The sequence below is a fragment of the Tubulanus polymorphus genome, chromosome 2 (genome assembly GCF_964204645.1).
Source record: "Tubulanus polymorphus chromosome 2, tnTubPoly1.2, whole genome shotgun sequence".
In the NCBI taxonomy this organism is placed as follows: Eukaryota; Metazoa; Nemertea; class Palaeonemertea; order Tubulaniformes; family Tubulanidae; genus Tubulanus; species Tubulanus polymorphus.
The window spans coordinates 19,040,765-19,052,306 of NC_134026.1; positions in this window are offsets into that span (position 1 = coordinate 19,040,765).

The following is an 11,542-nucleotide window of genomic DNA, read 5'->3' on the forward strand; positions in this document are numbered from 1 at the left end:
GATCTTCGGACAGTTTTCATACGATGCTTCTAAAGTGTTCCAGCGGTTCTTGATTGTTTCTCCATCACAACGCGTGCAGTACCGTTATACTGGCGATCGTATTTCCTAATATGGAACGTTACTGAACTCACTGTAAGCATGGTTCAACGGACACAGTAACACCTCTCAGTCTCATTGTGTGTGCAGCAGTGGTGTTCTATCCTGATTAGTTTACAAGATATAAGCTGATAAGCTTATAAAAACCGGCTTTCCGGCTGCACTTTTGCCTCCGATATCACAGTAAAATGGCTGTGACTTGAAAAGTTTATAAACAGATAGCGGAGGCATTATTTTTCGGTATCATTTTAAGTTTGGTATCATTCGAAAGCAAACAACCAGGAAATCATTAATCATATTTAACTGCAAAGTTTTAACAAAAATAAATGCAGTAGAGTAGATTTAGATGCAAAACAGGGCAAATTTCAATAGGAGAATACCGCAATCAGATCTACTTTTACCTGTTCTGGAGTTGGAGGGTGCTTTGATTGTGATTGTGGGGACGACAATTTGGTTTCTGATTGCCAATTGCCGGTTGTCGACTCGAAAACAGGTCGACAACCGGCAATCAGGTTTCTGTTTGCCGATTGCCGATTGTCGATGTGAAAACTGGTCGACTATCAGGTTTTTGACGGCAATTTGAAACCGAATCACTCACCTCATTTAAAAAAAACCCTCCACGATGGAACTCTATTGACCTATTCTGGAGTTGAACCAGCAGATAAATTGAGTTAATCGAGCAAGGAAGGGACTGCAGAGCTGTATAATATTCAATCAAAACGTATGTTTTAAAAATGAGCGCAAATTATCGCAACAATGGGAACCTCGAGGGACCGCCACAAAATGGCGCCTGAAACTGGAAACATCTTTAATGCGCGGCCTTCGTTGGTGACTTCGCGGACAGTAAGTTTGACCTTCTTACGGCCGTCATCCGCCGTCATATTGGCTCCCTCGCCGTACATGATTCCGCGTTCGGCATCCACGCTTTCAAGAACGAAGAAATATTGCAATCTGCGCCACGGCGTCGATTCGGCGTCTGAAATTGGATTCAGAAACATTTGTGCTGTAGACACAGATAGAGTTAAAACAATATTGTTTGTACTACGAGAAAACCACTTCATGCAAATCTGAAGGAAAAGAATTAACTTTTGTATTGAACCGAAGATACGTAAGCTGCAGGTGTCTGAATTCAGACCGAAAATAACTTTTCGGGATAAACAGGAAAGCCTTTTGTGCCTGATCTACTCAAATTTTCCATGATGATGGGCCAAAAATTTGATGCATTCACATGGAGGTATGGAACATCAGGAAAATCGAATGAAGCGTCTTCAAAATTTCATTGAAACCTTCAAAAGTGTAAAAAGCGCTAATATTGGCGAAGAGCAATCATGGCTGCCAGTCGGCCACCTTGTTTCTGGCAGGGTCAGTTTCTGAATTGTTAATGTGTCGCTAATATAGATGCATGTTCGCACCAAATATCAAGACGACATATTTAAGCGTCTTCGAAACCTCCAAAATAACTGAATTCTGGCTACGGACGAACGAACGGACGGATGGCGGACGGAAAGAGAACGCAATAGCCCGGCGCTGAGACTTAAGGTGGGCTAAATAGACACGGCGTTTCGTTTCAATCATTCCTATCTTATCATCTATAACCGATGACTAAGGGGGTCTATATTCTGTCCACGGATTTGTTTTTGTTTTAATATGACGATGACGATTATGATCAGCCCTTTAAGGTTGACTAGGCTCGTAAATTAGCACAGTTGAAATCCTTTGCAAAAGACGGTCCTATGGCACACAAAGTGTCACAGGAATATTCTACCAAATGGAATCAGAAGTACTGAATCCCTATTATATGTTTAAAAGCAATGGAAATATTCTATTGAGAGAAAGGTTTTTTACACAATTTAGCATTATACAACGCCGGCCAACATGATTTAGGCCTATGATAAATGTAGAACGATGATTATCGCATCAAAATCGAAGCCTTTAACAGCAGATAACTTTATCAATGCTTTTTGTTAAGTATCCGTCTACTTGCGAGTTGTTAGAGCTAGGGTACGAGATGAATCTGATGTATCAGACAGTCGCCGTTATATAGATGTCCTTTCAATCATTTCACTTGCTATATTGTTTCTCTGGCACGTAATTTGGCCCACAGGGCTGTTAAAGGCAACACAGTCAGGGGCTAGGAGTGGTACGTGGTAATAATGCCAGAGGTAAAAATGCCATAGGTAATAATACCAGAGGTAAAAATGCCAGGGGAGTAAAAATGCCAGAGGCAATAATGCCAGACGAAATAATGCCAAAAGGGTAAATTGATTCAATGATTATAAGAAACAAGCGTATGTATCAAAACTTATAAACTATTCATCGAATTGTTGCGTTGATGTTTTGAATTACAGCAAACTAACTCGTCAAAAACTTTTTGATTTGAATTATAATACCTATTATTATACCTAGCAATATGCTCTATCTAAACTAGATTCATATGTAATTCAATATGTAAACTCATTGTGTGCATTCATTTGTTAATATTCATTAATTTAGAAATGTGTTATAATATCATGACTATGTTCCCTTTTGATTACAATTATATAAGAATATGTGTTAATTTTCTAATTTCCAATGATCTCAAAAATAAGAATATCAATAATTTTAATGAATTTCTTGCTTATGTAAGACTTTATTCGATAGATTTGTGATTCTCTTTATTTTACAAATTTGTCATTCAATTTTTTTTTAATTTTTGTGATCATAGGAATATGTTCTAAACTGTGCATCATTCATTACGTAAAATCTAATGTAAATAAGAATTTTCAGGTCCAATGTCAATAAATTTTTCACTTAATTTTCCTCATATTTCCTTCTGGCATTTTTACCTCTGGCATTTTTACACCCCTGGCATTTTTATCTCTGACATTTTTACCTCTGGCATTATTACCTGGATTCGCTAGGGGTATATCGTATATGTGTGGAGGCCTATACCATACGCACGATATGTCTATATAGCGGTCATATTGCAACATCCAATGGAATAACATATATATATATATATATATATATATATATATATATATATATATATATATATATATATATATATATATATATATATATATATATATATATATATATATATATATATATATATATATATATATATATATATATATATATATATATATATATATATATATATTTATATATATGTATATACGTATATTGATTTATATTTTTGTGATATTATTGTTCATTTTTTTTTAAATTCGAGCGGACTGTTTTGGCAGAATCACCGGCAAACATCTGCATTTCCTTTTCCTTTAAAATCGTATATAAATGGAGTTAATCAAGAGCTATATCAATCAAAACGTGTGTTTTAAAATGAGCGCAAATTATCGCAATTTTTATCCAAGTGTCCCTAAATCGCTTGGAATGATGTGATAACGTCTTCAGGGACTTTACTTTCGAATATTTTACTTGGAACAATTTTCTAGGTAAAATTTGTTTTCAGTGGGTTCTGAAATCAACTAAGCACGTGCTGACAACAACTTTTTTCAACAAAGCTATTTCAATGGAAATTTTGTGGCGAGAACCAGCCGCCATACCTATCCTTACTTAAATGTACATTCTATGCCATGAGAATTGACGACTGCATTGTTTTCCTGGAACCATTTTGAGTATAAGACAGTGACTTTTGACTCAAAGGATAGCATCATTTACGATAAGTGCAGCATCTACAGAGTTATCTAATTCAGATCCCAAAATGACTTCCGTGAGTTAACGCCTATATAGTGTCATGTTGCCGACTGGCCAGTTGCATTACTGTGCCGTGAGAGCTGCACATTGTAAATAGCATTGGAGTCATCGCTCAGACACACATTTTGTACCAATTAAAAAGTTTAATTAATCACTTGAATGGAGGGACGTAGATGAATTTTCACGACAGGGATGCTGCTCTATAATCACATTATATGGCGAAGTTTTGGACCAGATTATAGTAGCAATAGGGCACTGGAAGTTAGCAATAGAGGAGTTTCAGTAATTGAAGTAAAGCTAATTTTTTATGTTCCAAGGGTGGGTACCCATGTTGTTTGGGCATTAACCTGTTGCTAAGAAGGGGCCCTAAGATGGGGCTTAATTATCCAACCGATATAGCTGCAGCTGAATGATATCGAACGGTTCCAATCTTCTGAAGAAGCTATTTGGTCGGGAAAATTTATAGACTTCGCAAGATTGTTACGCAAACCCAATTCCACTAAGGCTGCGCCACTTGATTAGATCGAGCGTTGGGTGAGGGCGTTCGAAATTTTTCTACGGCACACTTACGTCGCCACAACCATAATAGTGCCGTGCGAAGCATCAAAGCCTGGCCCCTCAAGACGGTGATAAGGCGTTCTATGACCAGGAATTGCATAATTTATCAGGGTTCGTTCGGCGTCAGGGATTAGATGGGATGTCACTAACTGGGAGCTCTGGCCTGAGGCAAAAACGCGTAATACATACGATACTGAGTCCATTCCACCTTCCAATGTGTTTTGCTTCGCGTTCTACATACATACCTTTTGTTTGCGAAGAGATGCCCATAGCAGAGACTCGCCTGAGTTAACCCTGGGACCCTTCCAAAATACTGAGGACTTGACAAGGAAGTCTTATATCGAATATGTCCATTATGGTTTTTTTTTTTAATTTTAGATAGGGATGGTCCCTGTCATTTATTTGGTTTGTAAATTTCGTTTGATTTTTGATTGAGTGTCCCAAACCCACCACATCTGCCGGCAGCGAAACAGGGGGTTTGATTTCGAAATCGGAAATTGAACTACATATATAGTTGTGTGATCGGCGGTCGAGTTAACAGAATTTTTTGTTTAAATCGACGTACATAATTGGGAGATTTGGTTCCGGCTCATTCACACAATCTTCCATTCAGTCTGAACTGGCAAGCGACTGATTGGTTTTCTTGGCTGCCTTATCTATAAATGCATCGAAATTTTGGAAATAGCTATATTACAAGGTCGAAGATCATTTTGACCATTTTTATATCCTTGGTAAATAATGGTTGCTAACGGACGAACTGCGATGACCTTTTGTGTTTTTTGTGACATTTTCTCCGATCTAGATCAAACAGAATGGGCGTTTGTCCGCATAATGCTTAGTGTGGTCAGATTTGCTAGATTCAGCATCTTCATTTTTCATAAGTATGTCAAAACAGCTGGGGTGTATATCACGATTTACGTAATACAATTATGAAAAGTTATCAAGAATATTGATGTATACATAAGTTTATATATTTCTTACATCTAAAACAGTTGGGGCATTTCAGACATTGCTGATATTTCATTATTACGTCAAGCAAGTGGGAGCTTCCTTGGCTTTTACGCATTAGTATGTAGTATCACCGTATTTTGTGTTACAAGAAGTGATCTCGTCACAAAAAGATTGATTTCCGTCGAAAAATATTTGAAAGCGAAAACTATTCCGCCGTGAAAAACAAATTGCGAAAAAGATTAATAATATGTATATATCATTTGGAATACAGTCACACTCAGTTTAAGTTGTGCTTGTACTCACGAAACCGTGGTTTACAGTTACCAAGTAGCACAACTTCACTAACGAGATATCATAACGAGGTTGTCGTGAGTATATAAATTTCTCCTTAATCGGCTAGGTGTGATAGTTTGCTCTTGTCACTTGGACATTTCAAAAGTGACATTTTACTCTCGTCACAGAACAATGGATCATCATTACTTCTGGCAACTACTTCTTCTTATTATACTCTCAGGTAAGTCATATTAAGCTAATCCTATACAAATCCGGAGATCCTCTATGTAGGCCTAAATTTGAAGAATAAAAATGTAGAAGAATCAATGTAGTATGTGTATCCCTATAGAACAGGCAAGTATATTGGCGTAGGTGTCGTGTAATTTCAGAGATGTAATGTTTCAAAACTCACAAAACCTTGGAAATATATGTATTATTCTAAGCGTTTATGAAATATTTCGAAAGTACATGCACGCTCTGGTCAAACCTTAAGCTATACTTTCTCTGCTATTACTACTAACCCGTGTCAGAGATGATCTGATCATTTCAACGTTGAGAAGGACCTAGTATTATGTAGTCATTGACATACCGTCTTATGTATCGATTTTATCGTTTATATGTTTAAGAATGCCATGAACGGCTCCAAAGCACGTTTGGCAATAAGACGAAGAAATGTTCAAAATTCTTTAGCTATCACCATCGAAGCATTATTCATATTGACTTATGCCGAAAACAGTTTTTGGCATACATTCCAATAGAAACCACCGTTAATGCTTTTTGTTAATAGATTACGGGTAGGTCATCGTTTTTAATGGGTGGGAGTCGACCAGCTGGATATTGAGTTAACAAGGGAATTAGCTTGAACGTTTTGAGGAAAAATAACACAGATATATTGCCTAATATTCGACAACTTTCGTTTTGGCGCCCCCGCCAGAACATCGTAATACGTCGATTTTTCTCTAAAAATCCATTTTGGCCCACCAAAACAGTATAGAAATCCACTTTTCAATATATACAAATTAAGCTCATGATCAACGCGCCAAATTGAAAAATAACTAATTCGACGTTTTTCGTGACGGAATTCCATTTTGGCGCCAAAACGAAAAATTCTTTGTTTTAGCGCACCAAAACGCATTTTTTTCTTTAGAAAATTCTACATTTTTTTTTCGTTTTAATGTTCTGGCGTCCTCAATTGCATACCTTTATTCTTTATTCTTTGTTTACGAATTTAATTACATTAGAAAATTACAGATAATAATATGGTAATGTAATATAAGTCGATGGATACCAGGAGAAGTTAAAAACTTGTAACCATAAAGCATGGCCCTGGCACCCATGGAAATCACACACGCACACACACACGCACACACATGTACACATGCACACAACCTTTCACCAAACTATCGCACTTGGACAGGCACACGCATGAAAATCATGACAAGGCAGTGAAAAAATGACACAATAAATCCAGATCAATATACATTAAACAGAGATTAAACATAACTATTGACCTCTTAGCAGATGATGTTTGAAATTCTTTTTAAAAACGAAGGAACTCTTCGACTCCTTTAAAATTGGATCGAGTGAATTCCAAAGTAATGGACGAGAAGTTTTTACTGAAAACTTACTTCTTCGAGTTTGAATTCGAGGGATTTCCATACTGTTTAAGCTACGAGTTCAATAATTGTGAATTTCATATCGAAATTGAAAATAATTATTAAAACAATCAGGTAGCATGGATTTGTTATAATTAAACATAATGCATCCTAACTGTAATTTGTTCATTTCTCTGATTCTTAGTATTTTCAGTCTTTTAAAAAGTGGCTCAGTGTGTTCTAAATAATTTGAATTTGTTATTATTCGAACTGCACGCTTTTGAAGTAGCAATAAGGAATTTAAGTAAACATTGAAAACTATGTAGACTGAGATACGGTTCCACTAAACTGAAATATAATTGAATAAGATTTTTCTCCGGTAAAAATCGTTTTAATCTATGTAGTATACTGATACTCCTAGATACTTTACGTTGAACATCATTGATGTGATTAATCCATGATAATTTATCGTCAATATTTATACCCAAAAAGTTTGTGTTATGAACTTGATCGATATTAATTCCGTTAATTTCAATCGAAGTGTTAAGTGGTAGTTTCGATCCAAATACCATGCAATGAGTCTTAGGCAAATTTAATGATAATTTATTAGCGTGAAACCACGTGGCTAGTTTGTCAAGTTCGCTAGATACGGTCGGAACAAGTTGATTAATATCGGAACCACTCGCAAAGACATTTGTGTCATCTGCAAAAAGCGTAAATTTTAAAATTTCGCTGACATTAATGCAGTCATTGATGTAGATTATGAATAGCAATGGTACCAAAATTGAACCTTGAGGCGCACCAGTAGATATATTCAAAAGTCGTGATTTGAAATTACCAATTTAAACTGTTTGTTGTCTATTTTCCAAATAATTTCTAAACCAGCGTAAAGCTTGACCTTTAATTCCATAAAAATCCAATTTTGACAATAATATTTCATGATCGACTGTATCAAAAGCTTTTGACAAATCCAGATAAACACCGATAGTGGGATTTTTATTTTCAAGATTGTAAGAAATTTCATCATAGATTTTGATAAGTGCCATGGCAGAGGAATGATTCTTCCTAAAACCGAACTGGTTGGAATTAGTGATAGAAAATTTATCGCAATAAGACATTAGTCTATTATATACGACTTTTTCAAGAATTTTTGAAAAGCAAGGCAAAATTGAGATAGTCCGGTAATTATTGAAATTATCTTTGTCACCACTATTGTATAAAGGTCGGATTCTAGCGATCTTTAATTTGTCTGGAACAATTCCAGTCTGTAAACTTAAGTTAAAAACATGACAGAGAGGATCTTTGATTAAGTCAAAAACATTTTTAGTTACTTTCGTGCCAATCTCATCGATACCCAAACCTTTCCTGGAATAAAAATTCTTTACAATATTCGTCAGTTCAGCTGGTGTTGTTGGAAATAAAAGAAGCTTTCATTTGGACTGTTTCGCAAAAAATCTTTGACATGTGTGTTTGTGTGTGGGATATTGTCGGCACGTTTATTGCCGATATTTACAAAATACTCATTAAAACTATCAGCAATATTGGCTTTTCCATTTACTAGTGACCCATCAAGTTTAAATACGTGAGGTAAATCTTCCGAATTCGAAGTCTTTCCAAGAATATTGTTTATAATTTTCCATGTCTGTTTCATATTAGAAGCCAAAAATAGTTGCTCACCGTATACCTTCAACATAACTTTTCTAACCTCCTCACTTCGCTTGAATCCCAACAACTACTTCCGTATTTCAAATGCCGAATAAATGTAAATCCATACTTGTTGGAAATTCCCTTTATAACTTTGATTTAAACTCGACATTCATTTTTCTTGTTTCTAAATTCATCTCAAGAAACCAAAGAATCGCAATCTGAAAACTATCATTATTGTTATTATCATTATCTTCATTGGTATTATCATTCCATGTTTTTATTTATTATCATTATTGCTATTATTGTCATAATTTATCATTTTTATTACTATCACTATTATCATATCATCCTTTATCGTAATTATCGGTTTATGTGCATTTATATATTTTTGATCACCGTCAATGTCACTGTTATTTGAATGATATTGTAATTACCTATTACAAAATAAATACATGCTAAGGTCCTAAGGACACCTTAGCATATATTTATTTTTATATACTATTGAATTTGTTAAATAAAATTCATTTTTTTTCTAAGAAAAAAGATATGCAGGAATTTCATGTTCTGGCACCAGCCTCCATAGTTCAATTCATAAAAGCATAATTGCAACGGTTTTTATTGCGCCAATCGTAATACGCTAAACTAACGTTAATCTTTTATTAGATGTATGCAGAGCGCAGATTCCTCAACGGGGATTTCAAGGTAGTTCGTTTCTAGAAGGACGTGGCGTGCCCGGTAGAGTGTCGCCTAATCAAAGAAATACTGATGGCAAGGACTTGAACATCACAGCCGTTTATTACAAACCAGTACTTCAAACTGATATACACGGCGAAGCTGTTGGCATGTGTCGGATTGGAAACTGCAAAGCATCATGTGATTGTGACCTTTTTAACAATTGTTGCAATTTACCAAATACTCGCTGCTTAGAAGGCAAAATAAGACGATGGGATCGGGTCAAAAATCAACTCGAATACGCTAGTTGTGTGGATGGGTTGGCTATGACTGGTACTCCAAACCACTTTTATGCAATAGGTCGTTGTCCTGAAAATTATACAAAAGATTTAACCATCCGAAAATATTGTGAATCTCCGTCGAGCAACATCGTAACAACCATACCCGTTTACAAAGATAACTGGTTACCATTCAAAAATATGTATTGTGCTTTGTGTCATGGCTTCAACATCACTGAGTTTGAAATGGCAAACATACAAATGCAATGTTCCGACAACAAGAATTACATCAATGACGTCATTAAAGGTGTGCTCAATGCGTCAACCGATTCCAAATATCACCTAATGGAATTGTGCAAGCTCGTGTACACACACAACTATTACCGTCAGGTGATATTGCAGCCATGTAGCAGAAACTATACCACGCGTAAGGGAAACTGCTCTATGAAGTCAGGGGACCCGAATTTGCTCACTAAATGTAACACCGTATTTAATCCTATATCAGCCGAAGTTGATGGCCAAATAAAAACCTTTCGAAACTTCTACTGCATGAAATGCGATCTAGGTGATATAGACAAAAACTCCTTGGTTTGCGTGAAGAATACGACAACTGGTAGAACTTTCGGGTTGAATGTTATAGTAGACTTGAGTTTGGCAAATGGCGTAAGATTACGAACCCCGGGTCTGCCTATCATTTCATGGTCGTCTAAAGAGATTCTTTGCGCTGACACGTATGAAATTTTTGACGTGGAGACAAACAAATGCTACAAAGACGGTTGTTTTCAAGGGTACCATCAGTCTGGTGATACATGTTACCTTGATCAAAGAGAATGGCCAAAAATCTCCATTCGTATCATGTTTTCGTTCTTCATTTCTTTCAATGAGACTCAGCGGTTAAAAATGAAGAAATACAATTATCGGCTCAGCTATTTCAAAGTTTCCGGTTGTTACATCGATAAAATGATCAAATTAAATGAAACAAGTAATATGTCGATTAATGCAAACACTACTTACATGAGGCAGTTTACGCTCCTAGTATTTGATGAATTTCAAGGCTCAAAAATCAACCTTTCTTTAGTTGCAATAGAATCAATTCTGCACAAATATGAATCCTTGATTAACTGCAATTTCGGTGAAGATGGCAGCCGCGTAACCATTTCTAGTTACGAACTATCACCGACGAGTTTAAGTAAGAACACATTATGTCAAGTAACTGACGTTCTTACCACGATAACCACAAGCTGGAGATCCGAAAAGCCGACGCCAGACGATTCTTCAGATGATTTTGCGTCGTTCTATTTACATCACATCATCTCTGACGCCGGAAATAAAAATAAGACAATTAAAACTATCAAATGTTCAACGAAAAAGATCGACTGTGTGAGAAAGTTTGCGGGTGAAAGTACATTGGTCTGCAGGTCATCAGACTCGAAGAAAAATTCCAGCCTATTTTCAGATCAGGATTACTTAATAACTTTCGTATGTAGTTGCATCTCGATGATCGGTCTGATAAGCACGATCCTGATTTATCTTGTAATTCCCGAACTTTGTACTATGCCCGGTAAACTTGTCATAAGCTTCTGCGTGAGTCTTTTGATGGCCCTAACTCTGCATTTATCCACCGTCCGTGTAATCACTCATCCATTACTTTGTGTCATCATGGCTACCGTTAAACATTACATGTGGCTCGTTGTCTTCTTGTCAATGACTGCAATCTCTATGCACATGACATGTACATTCTTCAGTGCTTGGAAATTGGAAAATTCCCCC